Below are 19,334 nucleotides of genomic sequence, written 5' to 3' on the forward strand. Positions count from 1 at the left end.
AGTCACGGACAGAGGGTCGTGCTCCTGCAGTGGAGACCAATGACTGATGAAATGTCTTACAATACACAAATCAATACATTCCCTGCTTCACACTATAAAATTATCACTTCACGGGATTTATTGCAACAATATCTATTTTAACGGTAAATAAAATATTTACCCTCCCGACGTTTCGGCTCGGTTGCACGAGTCATGGTCGCGGGCAGACTGAAGAGATGCGGCGCCGTCTGCTCCGGCGCGATGAGTTTTCTTCACCCACCCGCATTTGCACAATATTTTCGTCAGTGGTACAGTCAGTCCGACAAACTACACTAACAGTGTCCGGGTTTTTCTGAGACGGCCTAGAACGCGATTTGTACTTCGTTATCACCGGATTCCACGCTGATGATAGGTTAAATCCATCTTCTCGATTGAAATTCTTATGCTTTTTAATTTCAATGGCTTCACGTATCAACCTAACATGGTATGCCTATCAGTTGAGAGGATTTTCGGGTCATGAAGTTCCATCCAGTGATTAACGTCCGAAGTTAACAGATGTTCAGCTATCGCAGATTTGCACGTCTGTCGGTTCTTTACAGCCGCGAAGTGTTAAAGTGATAATTTTATAGTAAAAAATGCAACATAACTGCTTCACACTAGTCCATCCGTAAAAAAGAAAACTCGATATAACAGACGCATAATCGAGTTGACAATCCGATCGATTAATGAATCGATTTTCTCCGTGAGACACGCTCCAGTGGGAAACACGCGATTGGACTGTCCGTTACTTTCCTAGGTTACATTGACGAATATTTGATTAAGTAACAAATGACATTCCTACACTTAGGTAGCAATATTAACGAGTTTCATAGTAAAAATAGATGCCCTATGGGTAGTTAAGTTTAAAGGATTTGTCTAAAATAACTTTACTAATAATTTATACTTATTTCACTAATGGCACACTATCCTAAATGTGGTTTGAAAAGCGATACCACAGGCATAAATAGATAATTTAATATTTTAACAGCTTGTGTTATTCAATTGGCCTCAAATTGCCAAATGTTGTTTGACAAAAACATTACCATTATACATCATTATAATGCAAAATCTCTGTATGCAATAATTCATTATTGGAGAGATTTTTCATTTCATTAGCTGTTAGTTCTAAAAACTTGGTCTCCACTATTGGAAAATGACCTTCTTTAATTACCAGAGGCAAAATGGAGGATTTGGCTTACACTCCACACCTCACGTAGACCAGACAAGTTGAGGAGGCCATATTCGCATATTTCTCCCTTATTCTGTATTTTTTGTTCACTATATGAGAAACTTAATATTTTATCTTTATCTATACAAGCGAAAAGTCACTGACTCACTCACTCATCACTAAATCTCAGAAACCGCAAGTGCTAGGACTCTCAAATTTTGCATCGGGGTTCCTTTTAGATGCTCACTAAGACGGGATTTTGCAAAATTCAACCCCTAAGGGGTAAAACGGGGTCTACGCGTACGAAGTCGCGGGCCGCCGCTAGTTTAATAATAAAAACAGAGGTCCAATCAACTACCATAGTAACATAACAGCTTCGAGGTCAAAATTCAGGGTTTTCATAAATTAAAAGACTGGAATTGTACGAGTATATTGACGATGAATCTAGTCACAGTCGTTGACGTATTTTTACCACTCAGTCAGTTACCGTTTTACCAGTTATATTTAGTGGTTTTTGTCAAACAGCATTTGGCAATTTGTGGCCAATTGAATAACACAAGCTGTTAAAATATTGAATTATCTATTTACGCCTCTAGTGTCAGTTTTCAAACCGCATTTAGGGTAGTATGCCATTAGTGAAATAAGTAGAAATTGGTTATAGTGACTGTGACGTCATGTAACTCAGTGTTATTTTTGCGGTTAATTGACGAAATTGTTTTAAAATATAATATTACCTTTTCCCAAACCAAACAGAACTTGTATTTTATTATCTAAGAATCTGAATTACACGCACTTCTAATTCTTGTATCATCATGAAACTTGGAAATTATATGTAGATTAGATGACAATACAATTTATGGTACCATCGAGCTGGTCTGATGATGGGACTGGAAGTTGGCCATAGAAAAAGCTCCTAATTTGGGTTCGTTAGATTTGTGCTAGATGATGTCCAGGGTTCTGATGATGACCTTTTAGTGCAGTAAGGAAAAGCGTGTTTTTAGTCAAGTCCCGTACCATCAAGCTGTATCAAGATTTCATTTCAATTTATTGACAAGAATAATAATTAAACTTGTGTTTATCCCCAATGATGAAGCCCAAAAAAGACTCCAACAAGAATCAAATCTTAAACTAACTAGACTGACAAGGAGTTAATTCAGTTCACTAAAAATGACACCTTCGGGAATCGAACCTGTGACTCACTACATATTGTCAATACAACGCCACTACGCCCCCGCGGCATTATACAACGCATAGTAACATCATAACGACCTACTAGACTGACAGAAAGAAAATCTTGTTCACTAAAATTGCCTCTAACAGGAACAAATTGACTCCATTGGGAATCGAACTCACTGTATTGTCAATACAACGCCACTACGCCCCCGCGGCATTATACAACGCATAGCTACAGAATTACGAACTACTAGACTGACAGAAAAATAGTTTAGTTCACTAAAATGGCTCCATCGGGAATCGAACCTGTGACTCACTGTATTGTCAATAAAACGCTACTACGCCCCCGCGGCATTATACAACGTATAGCAACAGCATTACAACGTCGGTTTCGCTATGCGCGAGCGCCGACGTCTGTGTGCACGCAATACGGTAGTGTGCGTATGATTTGGAAATGAATAATGGGACAAGTTTTTTTATTTCGAAAAAGTTTTAAATGTTAAACTCACATTTACCATGAAGGGCTGTTTTTGAACAGTTGGCGTTTTTTTTTATACGTGATTGACATAAAGATAACTTTACTATGAAGGGTGACAGAGAACAGCTGTTATACAAAATGTTGCTATAGATTCAAATATGGAATAAAATACTTTTTTCTCGTTCTTGTCCCTGATCCAAAACCAAAAACTAGGTTGCAAAATATAAACCACATACAATCCTAAGCATTTTAATTTTTAAATTGTAAACTTTATTTCGTATAGAATAAAAATAGCACCATAAAATTATTTGTAACATTTATCAAACCAAAATTATCCATATAAATGGTTCAAATTTAGAAATACCATCCATAATTTTATTTACATCTTGAAAAAATCGACAGGTTTATTAAAAGAGTTTAACATCCTAAATATACGCAAATCGTAATTCGATAGTAGAAGATAAAAACATGCCAAAACATTTCACTGACACCAACAGAAATAAATTCACCTAATAAACCAATCCACTATTGAATTGGCATCACAAACTATACAATACCAATTAGGCAATACATCATTAGCTGCCTTTCACAAACTAAGTCCGCGTTCGCGCGAACGTGTGCTCCCCCTACCCCCCACTTTAGTTCACCGCTCAGTACACCTCGGTCATTCCACATGAAAGTGTGTAGTACACCGTTGCTATACTTTATTATAGCAAACAAATCATTCTAGGTCCGTTTTCTTCTAAAATTTATGTTTGAAAAGTGTTATTGTGTTGTTTAAGTGTCATTGTGCGTGATTTTCGGGTGTTTTAGCGTGATTTTCACTTGTTTTTGTATTTGGTTCAGTTTATGTAAGTGTTATTGGAGTACTGTAGCTTAGCGCGGTAAATATTTATATCTCTTGGTATGTTATGTTATGTATTATGTAATGACAAATTAAGGGCATGGGATTGAATTAATATTTTGTTATAATTAACAGTTATTACTATGTATTTTCATTTGTATGTTAATTTTATGGTTAAATATGCATACACTTATTCATATTTTTGATACCAAATCTTTTACTAACCTAAAAATTGTTTTGCTTTAGTAAATTTTTAACAGATTAGTGATAAAAATGTCTTAGCAATTATTACCTAACTATATTCAACCCAATTAAAATCATAATGTTTTCCAACAGTCATTAGTTTTAGAAATTATGTTTTTTCAATGTTTATTAGTCTAATAACGTCAATTAGGTTTTCTGTTAGTTATTATTTAAACTATTAAAAAATATACCTCTAATGTTTCTTAATAGAAATTTTAACAAACAAAATTATTAAGTCCCAATAAATGTTGCAAATGCGTCTTTTTAAATGTAAAGATGACATTAAAAGAAGCTGAACATTGTAGGACCTTATGTACTGGTAATAGAGTCTATATTGCAACAAAAATATAGGTTGGTGTTCTGTTAGAGCCCTTTCCCACGGCCATCCAGTTTTGCGGGACCCTGCATTACCGAATCCCGCAAAACTGGAGTCCTTCAACACACAAGTATGTGTTCCAAATTCGAACGGATCGTTTTTTTGCGGGACACTGTAAACAGGATAATAGTGTAAAAGTGCTTTTTAAAAGCCTATTTGCAAAAATAAATGAGTTTTATGAGTTTTTATGAGTTTAGGATGTTCGTGTAATTGTTAATATTAAAACACTTACGCCCGTATTCGCAAACATTACTATGAGGTCTCACAGTGCGCGTAGACGCACAGGGTGACACACGAACCAATCACAGAGCTCTATCCAACGCTGTTCGATTTGCTGCGTCACTTAAGCAAGCATCGTTTGTGAATAGTATTCAACTAAAGATCCTGCAAAAAAACAGTTCCTGTAAAATACGGGATGTATCCGTGAAAACAAGCCTTTATTTTACTTATGCAGTTAAGAATGTCATTCTTAATTTCACTCACAAAAGAACTTACGTACGTTTAACGGTCATTTCGTTCGATTCGAGGAAAAATGTCGTAACATTACACTTGTGTCCGTGATATGTGATGCCCAAGGTTTGTAGATGGTAATCTGCTATTTAAAATAACATTTTCATTAAGATTAACTTAAGACTGCAATGGGTTTTTAGTAATTTTACAAAGTTGTCAATATCGGTGACAAGGTAGTTAATTACCATTTTAGTTTGACCACAGTTTGACCCAAGCTTTAAAATTCGATTTCTGGATCTAATTTTGCATAACTACTTATGTAGGTAATTCAGAACAGTAGGTAAAATGCAATACATTATGGAAAAACTGAATTTCCTTATGGACATTTTGTCCAGGATACAAATAAAAAGATGTGTTATAATTTATTACAGCGAGTTAAAAACTAAATAAAAAAATAAATCTTTATTTAAGCAAAAAAGATTTACAAAAAACGAAATGGCAGTTTTAAGCTAATTGTACATGCTGCTGTAGGGATATTATTATTATTATTGAAATTTTTCTTTCCCCTCTCCAGTTACATAACAGTCGGTGACCCCGCACCAATTTGCTTACGAAGTTATAACATACATTACGATGAAATGCATAGCAATATGCATAAGTAATCAACGATATTGTAATAAATAAAAATAAGCGGAAAAATTACATTTTCAAAATTAAAAATTAAAGAAAACATTTATTTGTGTAAATGTGCTATAATAAAATATAAATGAAATAAAAATCAATTCAGTCGTTTCCGAGTCCATTAAGAACAAACATATTTTTAAAGAAAATACCTATACTTTTGATGTTAGGTAAGCCCATTTAGCCCTGTACTTTTTTGTGTTTTTTTTTATGTACAGAAGGCAAACGAGCAGACGAATGTCAATGTACTTTCTAGTATTTGTTAAAAAATAAACTTTATAATATTAAGAATAGAAATATAGATAGATAGGTACTACATAGGCGAAATTACAGCAGGCAATAATTACGACATAGGTAGTTTATTAATTGCTGTACTAACCCAACCAGGCATGCCAAGTGATTTTAAATTAATGTAATGTTTTGCAATTAAATAATTTAAACAATGGGACTTGTCAAGGCTAGTTGTTAGAAAGGCAAGTGTAATCAAATTATAGGCAAAACCTTTGGTGTTCTAGTGTTTGAATATCTAATTAAATAGTAAATTTCCACATCTACCGGTTAGTAGCAGCTTGCATTCAATCCATCCAAAAATAGCGAATTAAAAAAGATAAAAACAAAATCAATTGATCAGGTTGCAGAATGAACTAAAAATACATAATTGCGAACCAAAAGCAAACAAATTGGTAGCTTCAACCGATAATCGGTGTCCGAAACACTTTTACTTCATAGCAAATGTTGCGATGCAATTTCACAGCGATCCGACTCGGTCAAGTGTCCATAAAAAAAGATTGTGCAGTAGAATCTCACAATAGATACTCTGTAAATAAAATAAAGTACAGATGGTGGACCAACGACCTCATAAAGGTAGCAGGAAAGCGCTGGATGCAGGCCGCTACCAACCGGGCGGTGTGGAAATCATTGGGGGAGGCCTATGTTCAGGGACGTTCTGTGGCTGAAATGATGATGATGATGAATGTTGTAAGGGACAAATATGAAAAAACTCATGCCTCAAACGCACTTGTAACTCCCCCTGGGCTGCAGGTGATATTGAGTGGCGGTAATCACTTATCTACCATCAGGTGATCCATTTGCTGCAAAAAACAGATCTGCCTGGCATGGGGAGTGTACGCCTAATCTTCCATTTGCCTCTGGTAAATTAGAGAGGGTCGTGTTCCTGCAGTGGAGACTGAATGACCTGATGATGATAATATGCAGTTTATGTTAGTGTCCGTGACTTCCACTCAGCATGGGGCCCACTGAAAACCAGCGTCGTGGCTTTCCCCACCGTGGGCCACGGCATATGCTGAGTGGGGTCCCATTGCGATAGGCATCGCTGTTGCGACAGGATAGCACTGCTCAGTTCACTTTTTATTTCCTTGTAATATTTATGTGCTATTTGTCTTTTTTTCTCTATACGTTCTCTGTCCTTAACTAAGTGATGTTCATCGTAATAAATGTTTCTTTCTTTCATAAAAAATAACTTTGGCCAATAAAGTAGAGTTGACAAACTAAAGCTTTTACTATGGGAAATACAAGGGAAAAAAACAAGGTTGGGCCAGTCGTATAGTGATCGAATAATGATTCGAGCAAGGTCAAAGCGAGATACAAGAATGTCAATGCGAGACAAGAGTTAAGAGTGAATGTAATAAAATTGAATTCGACATTAATGTGGCAGAGTTTAAACTCAAAGTATAAGTTGAACATACACAATTTTGGGTAAACATTGGTCTTACAACTAGTATAAGAGTTCAGTGGATACTTATCTGTTAACGATGTCAAGAATTAATTAACCGAGGAGCAGCCATTCGTTAAAATTATGATATTTTATCAACATCAAGTATCTGCCACACGTCTTCTGCAGTCTGCGGTCAGGCCAAAGTGAACGCAAAAACATTCTCGGCCCTACATTTAGTATTATTGCGATCTGAGAGTGAGGGCATGAGAAAAGAACGCAAACGGACTGCATCTCACTTAACACCAGGTGCGATTGCGGTCAAATACCTGCCTTGTTATGAATAAAAGGAAAGGAAAAGAAGAAGAAGTGCGGGCTGCTTTGACCTGATCTCAGACCGCATCCATTGTGATACTTAAACGATTCAGACCTATGAATACCTACTCATTATCATCATCATCATCATCATCATCATCATTTCAGCCATAGGACGTCCACTGCTGAACATAGGCATCCCCCAATGCTTTCCATGTTGATCGATTGGTAGCGGCCTGCGTCTAGCGCTTCCCTGCTACCTTTATGATGTCGTCGGTCCACCTTGTGCGTGGACGTCCCACGCTGCGTTTTCCGGTACGCGGCCTCCACTCCAGAACCTTGCTGCCCTATCAGCCGTCAGTTCTGCGTACTATGTGCCCTGCCCATTGCCACTTCAGCTTGCAGCAGCAGAATACCTATTCGTATTTTAGTTATTAATTGTTTTTGAGGTAGCGAGGCTACTGTGAATCACTTTAACTATATTTTTAAACGTTAAAATTACATCAAAGTCGATTATTGACGCGATTGCGATCGCCGATAGCTTTCATAACGTTTAAATGTTTAGATAAAATATGTCATCATGGAGGCTGTTGATCAAGTTGGTTCTAATAACTTTTTAGTGATGTAAATGCCTGAAATTAGTAGCGGTTTCAGCGAGTTTATTAAGTAATTTAATCTAGTTATATGCTAATAGAAATCAGAAATAACTATGCTAGAAGTAGGCTTACCTAACTTCAGTCATACTCGTATAATCATTATAACAATATTTAAATGAATTGTATGACTTGGAAAAGTTAAGAAAACTACAAGATTAAAAGAAAAATAACTGAAAATTTTGAGATAGGGTTAAGAAATTAGCTTTGTACAAGGTAGCTTAAAGAAGTTTGGTAATAATTCTTGCAATGGTATCAATATTATCAATTTTTTATTTATTTATGAATGCTTTTAATATTTTATGCATTTTATTACTATAATAAATATTACTATAATAATTTGTATACAAATCATTTCAAACACATTTTCGGTAGGTATATTGCTTTTTCACAAATTCCATTGTATTTTCTTACATCAACTAACAAACAGACAACATTATTACTAACTAATAACCCTGTCAACTAAATTAACAGAACCAATTTGTTACAGGGACAAAATTGGCAAAACAAAATCAATAAATGCAAGAAACCAATACAAATCCGCCCCCGAAGGGTATTTTAGAAAAGATTCTCCAATTTTTTAAGGACTTTCTATACTTATACATAAAGTTCGCGTTGTACGCTGTAGCTATATACATAATATTTTATTACTACGATTACTATTTTGGTTAATAACAGGTTTGCTGAGGAACATGTGAAGTGATCAGTGATTGTGAAGTGATTCATGTGTTGAGTACTTACTGGACTTTTTCACACCAAAGTGACGTCGATAAGGTGTTCTGGTAAGTTTGTTTTATTTAATTTTCTAGAATTACGAAAATTCTTTAGCTCTTACATACTTCTATGTCCAACGATCCCCACACGATGGGGTAGAAAATGAAAAAAATATCATCCCCACTCTACATGTAGGGGAGCTACACTAAACATTTTTTTTTTATTTTACCGTTTTGTCGGCGTGATTAATATACATATCTCCACAAAATGACAGCTCCCTAGTGCCAATAGTTTCCAAGCAAAATCTCGGACAGACATATCGAAACTATAAGGGTTCCTTGTCAGGACTACGGAACCCTAATAAGAAATAAGACTACTCAACCACTCACTGGTTTCATTGAAAGAAATAAAGAAAGAAAGAAAAAATATTTATTTGGTACTAAATGATACACATTGGAAGCCTAACTACAGATCCTGGCTATGCAGTACATAGTTGCAGTAGGAACGTAGATAGATTTGTTCCTTTATTTTGTCATTTATCATCAGCTTTGCATTGAAGGGAAGTCAAACTTCAACTTCGAACTTCTATTCTTCTGATTAATTTCGTTGCGGGTCCAATGACAGCTTAACTTTCCCCCGGGACAAACTTGACCTTCACTGGTTGGGATATTTAGCGTTCAAGCTGTAGATCCTGGCTACACAGGAGTTGCAGCGGTGGGAACGCAAGAGGTAGGAATAGTCCCGTAAGCAAAACCTGGCTAGACTGATGATCAATTTATACACACTATCTTCAAGACAAAAGTTATTAGTGTCACATAGAGAACACTGTGAGAGTCTTAAGCAACTATATGGATCTATAGCAGTCTTTCCCAAAGTGAACTTTCCCTTGTGGGCGCTGCAGGCTTAAAAGGGGGCGGTAAGAGACCGAGAAAAAAAAACGGGACGTTGTATAGAGGCTTGGGAGGCGTCATTTACTAGGAGGACTCTTAGACACCGACTGAGCACTCGACTCTCGACTACAAATGAGGGCGCTAAAAAGAATTTATTCTCAAAGTGGGCAGTAGACAAAATAAGTTTGGGAATCGCTGATCTATAGCAAGCAAACCAGCGGGCCATAACCAGTATCTAATAGCTTAATTCTTAACCAACTAAACCGCGAAGCACGCAGCTGCGTCCGCGCAAGAGATCGTGATCGAAGTATTATGAAATTGACACCGATCGGTATTGATTGGTTAAATCGATCTATTTCGAAAATCGATGACAGTTCTAATAGGTTTGGTTATTTTTATTGCATAAATCATAAATTGTAATTGGATGGAGTGAATTAAAATAGCTAACGATTTTTCATTACTAAAATGATTGTTTTAAGTGACTGCCTTATGTATTTCTAGTTGTAGAATTATGTATAGGCTAGCGGCCACCCGCGACTTCGTACGCGTGGATCCCGTTTTACCCCCTTAGGGGTGGAGATTCGTAATATCCTTTCTTAGCGGATGCCTACGTCATAACATCTACCTGCATGCCTTTCAGCCCGATCCGTTCAGTGGTTTGGGCTGTGCGTTGATAGATCACTATGGCAGTCAGTCAGTCAGTCACCTTTGAGTTATAAACGGTTACGGTTTGGGACTAGAAAGCCAGTCATCATCATCATCATTTCAGCCACAGGACGTCCACTGCTGAACATACGCCTCCCCAATGATTTCCACTATGACCGGGTGGTGGCGGCATGCATCCAGCGCATTCCCGCTACCTTTATGAGGTCGTCGGTCCATCTAGTGGGTGGACGTCCTACCCTGCGCTTTCCGGTACGTGGCCTCCACTCCAGGAAAGAAAGAAACAAAGAAGAAGTCCAGTAAAGTCAAATTTTGTTCCCCAGTCGATGAAGCACCTGATGTCATGCCCTGAGTGCCCAAGCAACTGCACTCAAGAGGATTTGATGAGTGCTACTGACAACGCCATTCTTGTGGCGGAGTTTTGGGCTGACACTGTGTAGGTTTGTTGTCGACACGAAAAGAAGAAGAAGAAGTCAAATCACTCAAGAAAGCCAATAATACTTAATTATTTCATTTTCTAAAACCATAACACGCCTTGTAAGTCAGTAAACTACATCTAATGACGTTAAATTTCAACTCTATTGACCTTTCGTCCATTTTTATTGAATAATTGCCGCTTTGTGATACAATGGCGATGGAAAGTCGTTTGGGTAGACACCGATCGGTTCTGCTAGTGATGGGACGTGTCGATAAAAATATTTAACTACCAATTTATGACACTAAGAGTATGCGCACACCGTTGATTTTTAGTTGGCCGATAGTTGTGCCCGATTTTAAATTGTATGAAGAATCGGCCAAATCGAATCGGCGTAGTGTGCGCCCTCCCATACATGCCCATACTGATCAACTGCCCGACTAAACTATCGGCCGAAGAAAAATCAACGGTGTGCGCCTACTCTAAATGAAATCAAAAATAAGTAAATTACAAAATAGTAGGTCTCTGTAAAACACATTTAAATACAAATTAATATTCTTTATAAATATCTAAGCCAGGGCACTTTAAATACACGCTCCAAGCATAGTTTGCTCTACCACCATTCCTGGACAACATTATCGTTTAGTACTGAGAAGACGGAAGAAACTTTTTGATTCGTTCAGAAAGATATGAAGACTCTAACAATTAGTTTTTAAGGCATACATTAAATTAAAAGCAAATCATCCAATGATAATAATATCATTTATTTGTTTTTTTTTTATAACGGTATAAAGCAGCTGTCCTGATGGTTATTTTATTTTAATGCTAATGCATTTTCATCTCTACGTCCCTACATGCTCTCTGAACAACTATCGTGATATAATACATCTGCCAGCGTTTTCTCATCGTATACCAAAAGTATCGACTTTGTATGTATATCGATAACTCGAACATCACTAATCGATCGTCGGTCCAATTACGTAACTAAACATCGGTTATTGGGTCTCGATTGTTATTGTTTTGGTTATTTAAAGTAGAAGTGAAATTATTTCATTTTTAAATAGCTCCATAACTAAGGTATTTCCTACTTTCCCAGACATCGCTACACACTTGTAGCTGATAGTTGTAATAACGGGAATATTCCCACCTCTCGTTCCCACCGCTGCAACTCCTGTGTAGCCTGGATCTACAGCTTGACCGCCAACAACCCAACCAGTGAAGGTCAATTTGTCCCGGGGGACAGTTAAACTGTCATTGGACCCGCGACGAAATTAATCAGAAGAACATAGGAGGAGTTCGAAGTTAAGGTTCGACTTCCCTCCATTGCAAAGCGGATGATAGGTGTAGCTTTAAGCTTCTAAAAAGCGGCTAAATCAAATGTGTGCTGTGGATCTTAGTCAATACTACAACCAAGCCAGATGGTCTATGCATGTGTGACGCCAGTATTCACAAACGATGCTTGCTTAAGCGAAGCAGCAAATCAAACACACAACGTTGAATAGAGCTCTGTCACTCTACTGGTTGCACGCAGGAGAAAGATTTCGTATTGTGACCGAACGCGTTCGTGTAGCCCGCGTAATACGGGACTTTTCCCACCTCTCGTTCCCACCGCTGCAACTCCTGTGTAGCCAGGATCTACAGCTTGACCGTCAACAACCCAACCAGTGAAGGTCAAGTAGGCCGCGTAATAGAAAAAACAGTAAAATGCGGATGCATGCGGATTAAATCCGCACGCGTGCTGAAATCCGCATCACGGGAAAAAGGCACTAATAATGGTGATATTTTTAAACAGTTCCTAAACCTAAAATTCTTCTAATAATATGAATAGAGAACTGAGTTTCTTCCGCCACTTCTACTGAGCACCAGCTGGTGTTGTCCCGAAGTGGTAGGGCAAGCTATATTTGGGACGTGTATAAGTGTCCTGAAATGAGCCTACATACCAACGAAGAATTTGAGTTTAATAATAATTTGAATTGTTTTTTTTTTTGTTGCAAAGTAGTTATATTACATCCACTTAATATAATATACCACAGAGTAGCTTGATGTGCCGTCATTCTACAATACAATTTTCAACCATAGCACTAAAGGTATAAACTACACTATCCCTTGGAGAAAACTATTAAATAATAATTAAGTATGCCTAGCCACACACAACAGAAAATAATTGTGAGAGCATTATGTAATTATTTACTTATGTGTAATTAATGAGAAATATGTGCTCAGAATGTATGTATGTACAAGTAGGCCTTCAGTTAGATCATAGAAAAATATTTTAACTGAGGAAATTGTCAAGATTTCTTGCCATAACCTGGATTCTAGAGAGACTAGAGTTGTTATTCAAGTATTCACAGACATTACTATGAGGTCTCACAGTGCGCGTGGACGCACAGGGTGACACACGAACCAATCACAGAGCTCTATTCAACGCTGTGCGTTATATTTGCTGCTTCACTTATGCAAGCATCGTTTGTGAATACGGGCGTAAGCACTCAGATCCAAATTCCAATCCGCATCAGAAAAAAAAGCACTAATAAATTTTGACATTTCAAATAGCCCCTAGTTACAAACCGAGGTCATAATGGTATAATAACATTATCAAACAAGCGAAAAGTAGGTAAAAAGGTCATTCGTATTGGATAATACTTAGCACATTTACTTATATTTACTTTCACTATAGTTGCATTGTTTTGCTTGACTCGGAGGCCACTGAAATTTTGTTGTTCGTTTTTATTCTATTGTGATTTTATCTATCTATTCAATTCAAAATTGTCAAACCGTTAAAAACTTCATCAAAATCCGTCCATTAGTTTTAGTGTTTAGTGTGAAAGAGTAATATAATACTTCTTGTTATTCCATAACTTTAATTAGGTATGTTGAATTGGAATACTAAGCGTCAATTAAAATATTTCTTTGCACAATTTACATTAAAAACACTTGATAGAGTTTTACTACAATTATAGGAAAATGTTTCCACTTTAAAATCTTTGTAACAAGTTTTGGAAATTTCCGTGAACGCTTTTAGAAACCTTAGCAGAAAACAGTATAGTTTTGTATTAAAATAGCAGCTAGCATAAATTAAGATGCTACAGTTTTAAGCTTGCGTGCCATCATTTCGTACAAAACCTCGGGAAAATTTTTGGAATTTACCTCTGGTCTACATTTCACGCTCGTAACAAATCATACACACAATGTACTATGTTAATTGACTGCTCTATAACATAATTCATCCAAATAATAGCTTGTAGAACAATTTGTGTGTAGCTATTCATTACGATTGTGTAAGCTTGCTCACTGCACGGTATTATCTAATACTCGTACAAGATTTGTCTGTCTGTGTTTACCGTGTACTTGGGTTGGAACATGATACTTATCAATTACAGAATACGGTACCTAATAATGGTAATTGGATTGTACTACAGGCGACGAGAAAGCAAGTACTTCTATCTATACCTACTAATATTATAAAGAAGTACTACTAATATTAGAAAGAGCGATTTGCATAACTTTAATACAAGAAACAAAAATAAACTTGCCGTTCCAAATTTCAGATTGCATAAGATTGGTAATTCGTTTATGGGAAAATGTATTAAATTCTTTAATAAATTACCACAAACTGTTGTAGAACTACCCATTCATAAATTCAAAGCACATATTAAAAGTACCTTAATGAAAAAGGGCTACTATAAAGTCGATGATTATTTAAAAGATAAAAATGTTTGGGATACTTTACTACCTAGCTCGCATAAATATTTATAACTTTGTACATTTTAAAGCATGTAAACCTTTGAAAAAGAGGCTGACAATAGTGACTGAGTTTCTTGCGCTGCTTCTTCTCAGCACTGGCCCATTTATTGTCCTGAAGCAGTGGTAGGGTTAATACTGGGACGTGTAAAAGTGCTTTTTTTAAGCCTATTTACAGAAATAAATGAGTTTTATTGAGTTTTATTGAGTAAAGTTTGTGTGTTTGTATGTTTGTTAAATTGTAAGGGGTAATCTCGGGATTTACTGAACCGATTATAACAATTCTTTAACCCTATTGGTGAAGCCATATAAAACCCGCCATATTATTGCTGAGTGTCATAGGTTATATAAAAAACCGAAAAATTCCACGCGGGCGAAGCCGCGGTCGGGAAGCTAGTCTATCTATAAATTTCTTACTTATACTTTTGTCTTGTGTCGTATACAAGCCACCAGTCCATATTTTGTCTATACTAATAGTTAATAATTTATCTATATCTATAAATGCGAAAGGTCACTGATTCACTCACTCATCACGAAATCTCAGAAACTACAAGTGCTAGTCTCAAATTTTGCATGGGGGTTCCTTTTGGAACTGAGTTACTGAGTTTCTTGCGCTGCTTCTTCTCAGCACTGGCCCATTTATTGTCCCGAAGCAGTGGTAGGGTTAATACTGGGACGTGTAAAAGTGCTTTTTAAAAGCCTATTTGCAAAAATAAATGAGTTTTTAGTTTTTTAACGTAGGTGCTCACTAAGACGGGATTTTACTAAATTCAACCCCTAAGGGGTTAAAACGGTAAAACGGGGTCCACGCGTACGAAGCCGCGTGCGGCCGCTAGTAACTCTAAATAATATTATAAAGCTGAAGAGTTTGTTTGCTTGAACTCGCTAATCTTAGGAACGGGTGCCCTCTTGGACGCATAACATTTTTCATCATAATTTAGTTTGGTATAACAGTATTTGCATAAAGTTTTTTCGCATAAACTTTGATATGCATAGTTTTCTAAATGCATAATGGTTTCTTAGGCATAATAATAACTTTCTCTAATTTTCAATACCATAATTTAAATAATCATAAATGTAAAGAACATAATTTTTATATACATAAAGTTTGTTTTTAATAAAATACTATAAACATAATTTAATTATTTATAACATTTAAAGTCACAAATATTGTCTATAAGAGCAACCAACATTGAAGAGTAAATAATTATGTATTTGTGATGTTGCGAACGATCCTCCTTCCACCTTTATACTCTTTTGGCCTATAGATTTGCAAAAACTAAATTCTCTGTATCATTGTCATTTTTGTTCTTAATTTTTGACCTGTTTCTTAGAAAACTTAAGCTCGTGAAACTACATTCTGTTTGATCTTGAATCCCTCTTATCTATTATAACGCACATATTATACAGTCCACATTTCTTTTACAACATTAAGCTTGCCTGGTCTGAAATTATGTTGATCCCGACTGGCCGTGGTCTCTTCCACGTGGTACTAGTCTGCCCTATACTAGAGTGTAATTTAAAAGCCGGAGGCGCGGAGGGAGTGCGGTCCTCGCTCGCTGTAACATATATCCGGCAGCCGTGCGAGCTGGAGCGGCTGAGGCTGGTCGCCGAAGGCGACCAGCAAGCCGAAGCTGCGGAAGCGAGCATGGCATGCCGGGTATATGTTACGCCAGAGCGGAAGGACCGCACTTCCCGCAGCGCCGGAGATAAGGCAATCCTAATGCTTGCTTGCATGCTTGCTTGTTTGCATGCATGCTTCCTTGCTGCTTGCTTGCATGCTTGCTTGCTGCTTGCTTGCATGCTTGCGTGCTTGCTGCTTGCTGCTTGCTTGCATGCTTGCTTGCATGCTTGCTTGCTGCTTGCTTGCATGCATGCTTGTTTGCATCCTTGCTTGCATGCATGCTTACATGCTTCCTTGCAGCTTGCTTGCATGCTTGCTGTTTGATTGCATGCTTGCTGCTTGCTTGCATGCTTGTTTGCATGCTTGCTTGTCTATTTATATTTGTTAACTTATAACATTTTTGTATTTCATATTTGTTAAAATTATGGTATTTTGTATATTATGAATGATAATATTTATGGCATTGGTTTAGATGCCAATAAATGTTATGCCTAGAAATCGTTATTAAAAAAACGAGTATACAGAAAAAATATATACTAAAATATTATTATAATAAAAGTGGTTATGGCAAAAAAAATATGCCTTATGAATTATTCTGTATGAACGTTATGCGAAATGATGAGTATGCCAAAAAACTTTATGCACTCTTAAATTATGACAATATTTTTTATGCAACCGAATATGGACCCCTTAGGAACTACTCTGATTTGAAAAACAAAATTGTGTTGGATACCCCATTTATCGAGGAAGGCTTTGGGCTCCATAACCCTACAGTCAATAGGGGCGGAGCAGTAAAGAAAAATGTTGCAAAAACGGGAAATATTTTTCAAACTATTTTCATTGTACGAAGGCACAGCACAGCTTCTGTAACCTTGTTTCCATACACAATAAAGAACTTACTTACTTACAGCTAGTATTCTTTATAAGTATTCCGATGACAAATCTTTAGCTACGGAATCCAAAAACAAGCGACTCTCTCAATAGTACAAAATATTAATTCTTCTTCTTCTTTTATTTTGGCAACGACTTGGTATTGAGAACCATGATAAAATATTAGTTTATGCAACACTATAGTTAGTAAAATAGGTAAACTAGCAATATATTATTGTCTTGTCTTGTCAACTACAAAGAATATCGTGCAAACAAACAAACAATATGGCAGTTTTAGTCCATATTTTGCTGACTATTGTTTGTATTGACAAATAATGCAAGATCTTTTGTTGCTTATAACATGACTTAACATGTTATATAACGTGTGTTGAAACGTCAATGGTTACAAAAGAGCCGTATGAAATGCATTAATAATGAACCGATTGTCTGTTTGTCATTTTGTTAAGTATGACCATAATATAAATGAATTGAATTTGGAGTCCAGATTTTGGACGTAAGCATCTTTAACACATAACTTCTCTAGAATAACACGTATTTTTAAAGTCATAAAAGTAATTTCGTTTCAGCCAAATGACGTCCACTGCTGGACAAAGGCCTCCCCCAAGGATTTCTACCACTGCTTCGGAATAATAAACGGACCAGCACAAGAACACAGTCACTTACAGCTAATATACCATTACTAGCGACCGCCCGCGACTTCGTACTCGTGGATCCCGTTTTACCCCCTTAGGGGTGGAGTTTCGTAAAATCCTTTCTTAGCGAATATGCCTACGTCATAACATCTACCTGCATGCCAAATTTCAGCCCGATCCGTCCAGTGGTTTGGGCTGTGCGTTGATAGATCACTATGTCAGTCAGTCAGACGGCTAAATAGTTTTACAACCATCAATATTTAAATTAGCATTCTGAAGAATTTTAAACGTCTTCTTCAACTCCTTAAGCTCTAAGAAAGCGAAAACGATTCTACGAATAGTAATAAATAATTAGCTGTTTCTCGATAACTAGACGACCTTGGGCGACTGTCCACCCAGCCAAGGCCACGCGGACATTCTAGTAGGCAGAACAAGTCCTTAATTTACATTATTTGGTTTTGCTCTTTTTTGAGTTGGGCGCTTTTGCTTGGACTATGCTAAGATACCAGAAATATTTAAATACTAGCTGTGCCCGCAACTTTGTACGCGTGAAAATAGTTTGAATAATATTTCCCGTTTTTGCAACATTTTTCTTTACTGCTCCACCCTTATTGGCTGTAGGGTGATGTTATGTAGCCTAAAGCCTTCCTCGATAAATGGGCTATCCAACTAACACAAAATATTTTTTTAAATCGGACCAGTAGTTCCTGAGATTAGCGCGTTCAAAACTGACAAACTCTTCAGCTCTATAATATTAAGTATTAGCTTTTGTCCGCGGTTCGTTTATCACAAATCGTCATAAAGGATGATGGGCACTTTTCTATGGAATCTGGGCTTAAAACCAACAGAAATGTAACTACTATTATTTTTTAGGACTTAATATCAGAAATATATTTTCATATAAATAACTACCAAAAACTCCCGGGTTTGCTTGGAAATTGACATAATGTGTAATAGTAATCGGTGCTTTATTGCTCAAACTTGCTTATCTACTTACATTTTAAATACATTAAGTTATTTATCCCCAAGGTTTTCCACAATGAACGGTCCTGCGCTGCCCGCATCCAGGCTCTTCCCGCGACCTTTACCAGATCGTCGGTCCACCTAGTAGGAGGCCTGCCCACGCTACGTCTTCCAGCCCGTGGAAAACCTTGGGGGAGGCCTTTGTCCAGCAGTGGACGTCATTTGGCTGAAAAGAAAGAAAAAAGAAAGAAAGTTATTTATCCATTATTATGTCCAACAGTTCAGGAGTGGGGCCAACCCAGTATATTTAAACCATGTTCTACATTATAAGCGTAGGACCATACCTAGGTACCTACCATTTAGAGAAATGACATGAACACAGTCATGTTTCAATGGGATTTCTACCAGTTAAGTTGTAGAGTGTTGGAATTATGGGCGGAAATACAAATTCGAGAGTGATTTTAACAGATAGTTTTATTTCTATTTAGACACAGAGAAAAGTACAGAGCGAGAGACAAAAGACAGTTTTGACAGTTTGGTTTTTTTTTTTAAACCAAAGACCTTTATGACATTGTGTTTACAAAGCAGGTTCCAATACTACCCCTTAAACCAAGGTCATGAGAACCATAATACAATGATTCACAACAGACTTTATATTCAGTACAACAGCTTTACATATTTATTTTTACATAACCACTAAAACAATTATAATGTTTTGAGATATAGGTTT

General features: G+C 36.7%; 1 protein-coding gene across 4 annotated transcripts in view; it reads left to right on the forward strand.

Moving 5' to 3' along the window:
* Positions 1–19,334, forward strand: part of LOC135084928 (titin-like) — a 77,066-nt gene that overhangs the window by 19,149 nt on the left and 38,583 nt on the right. For 2 of the 4 annotated variants that reach the window (XM_063979676.1, XM_063979674.1), the window contains exon 2: positions 8,750–8,853. The gene's annotated coding sequence lies outside the window, so the exon portion shown is untranslated. Of the gene's footprint in view, positions 1–3,486; positions 3,627–8,749; positions 8,854–19,334 lie in introns of those variants that run through there. The other 2 variants (XM_063979675.1, XM_063979677.1) reach the window with 2 other exon arrangements.

The sequence above is a fragment of the Ostrinia nubilalis genome, chromosome 27 (genome assembly GCF_963855985.1).
Source record: "Ostrinia nubilalis chromosome 27, ilOstNubi1.1, whole genome shotgun sequence".
Lineage (NCBI taxonomy): Eukaryota > Metazoa > Arthropoda > Insecta > Lepidoptera > Crambidae > Ostrinia > Ostrinia nubilalis.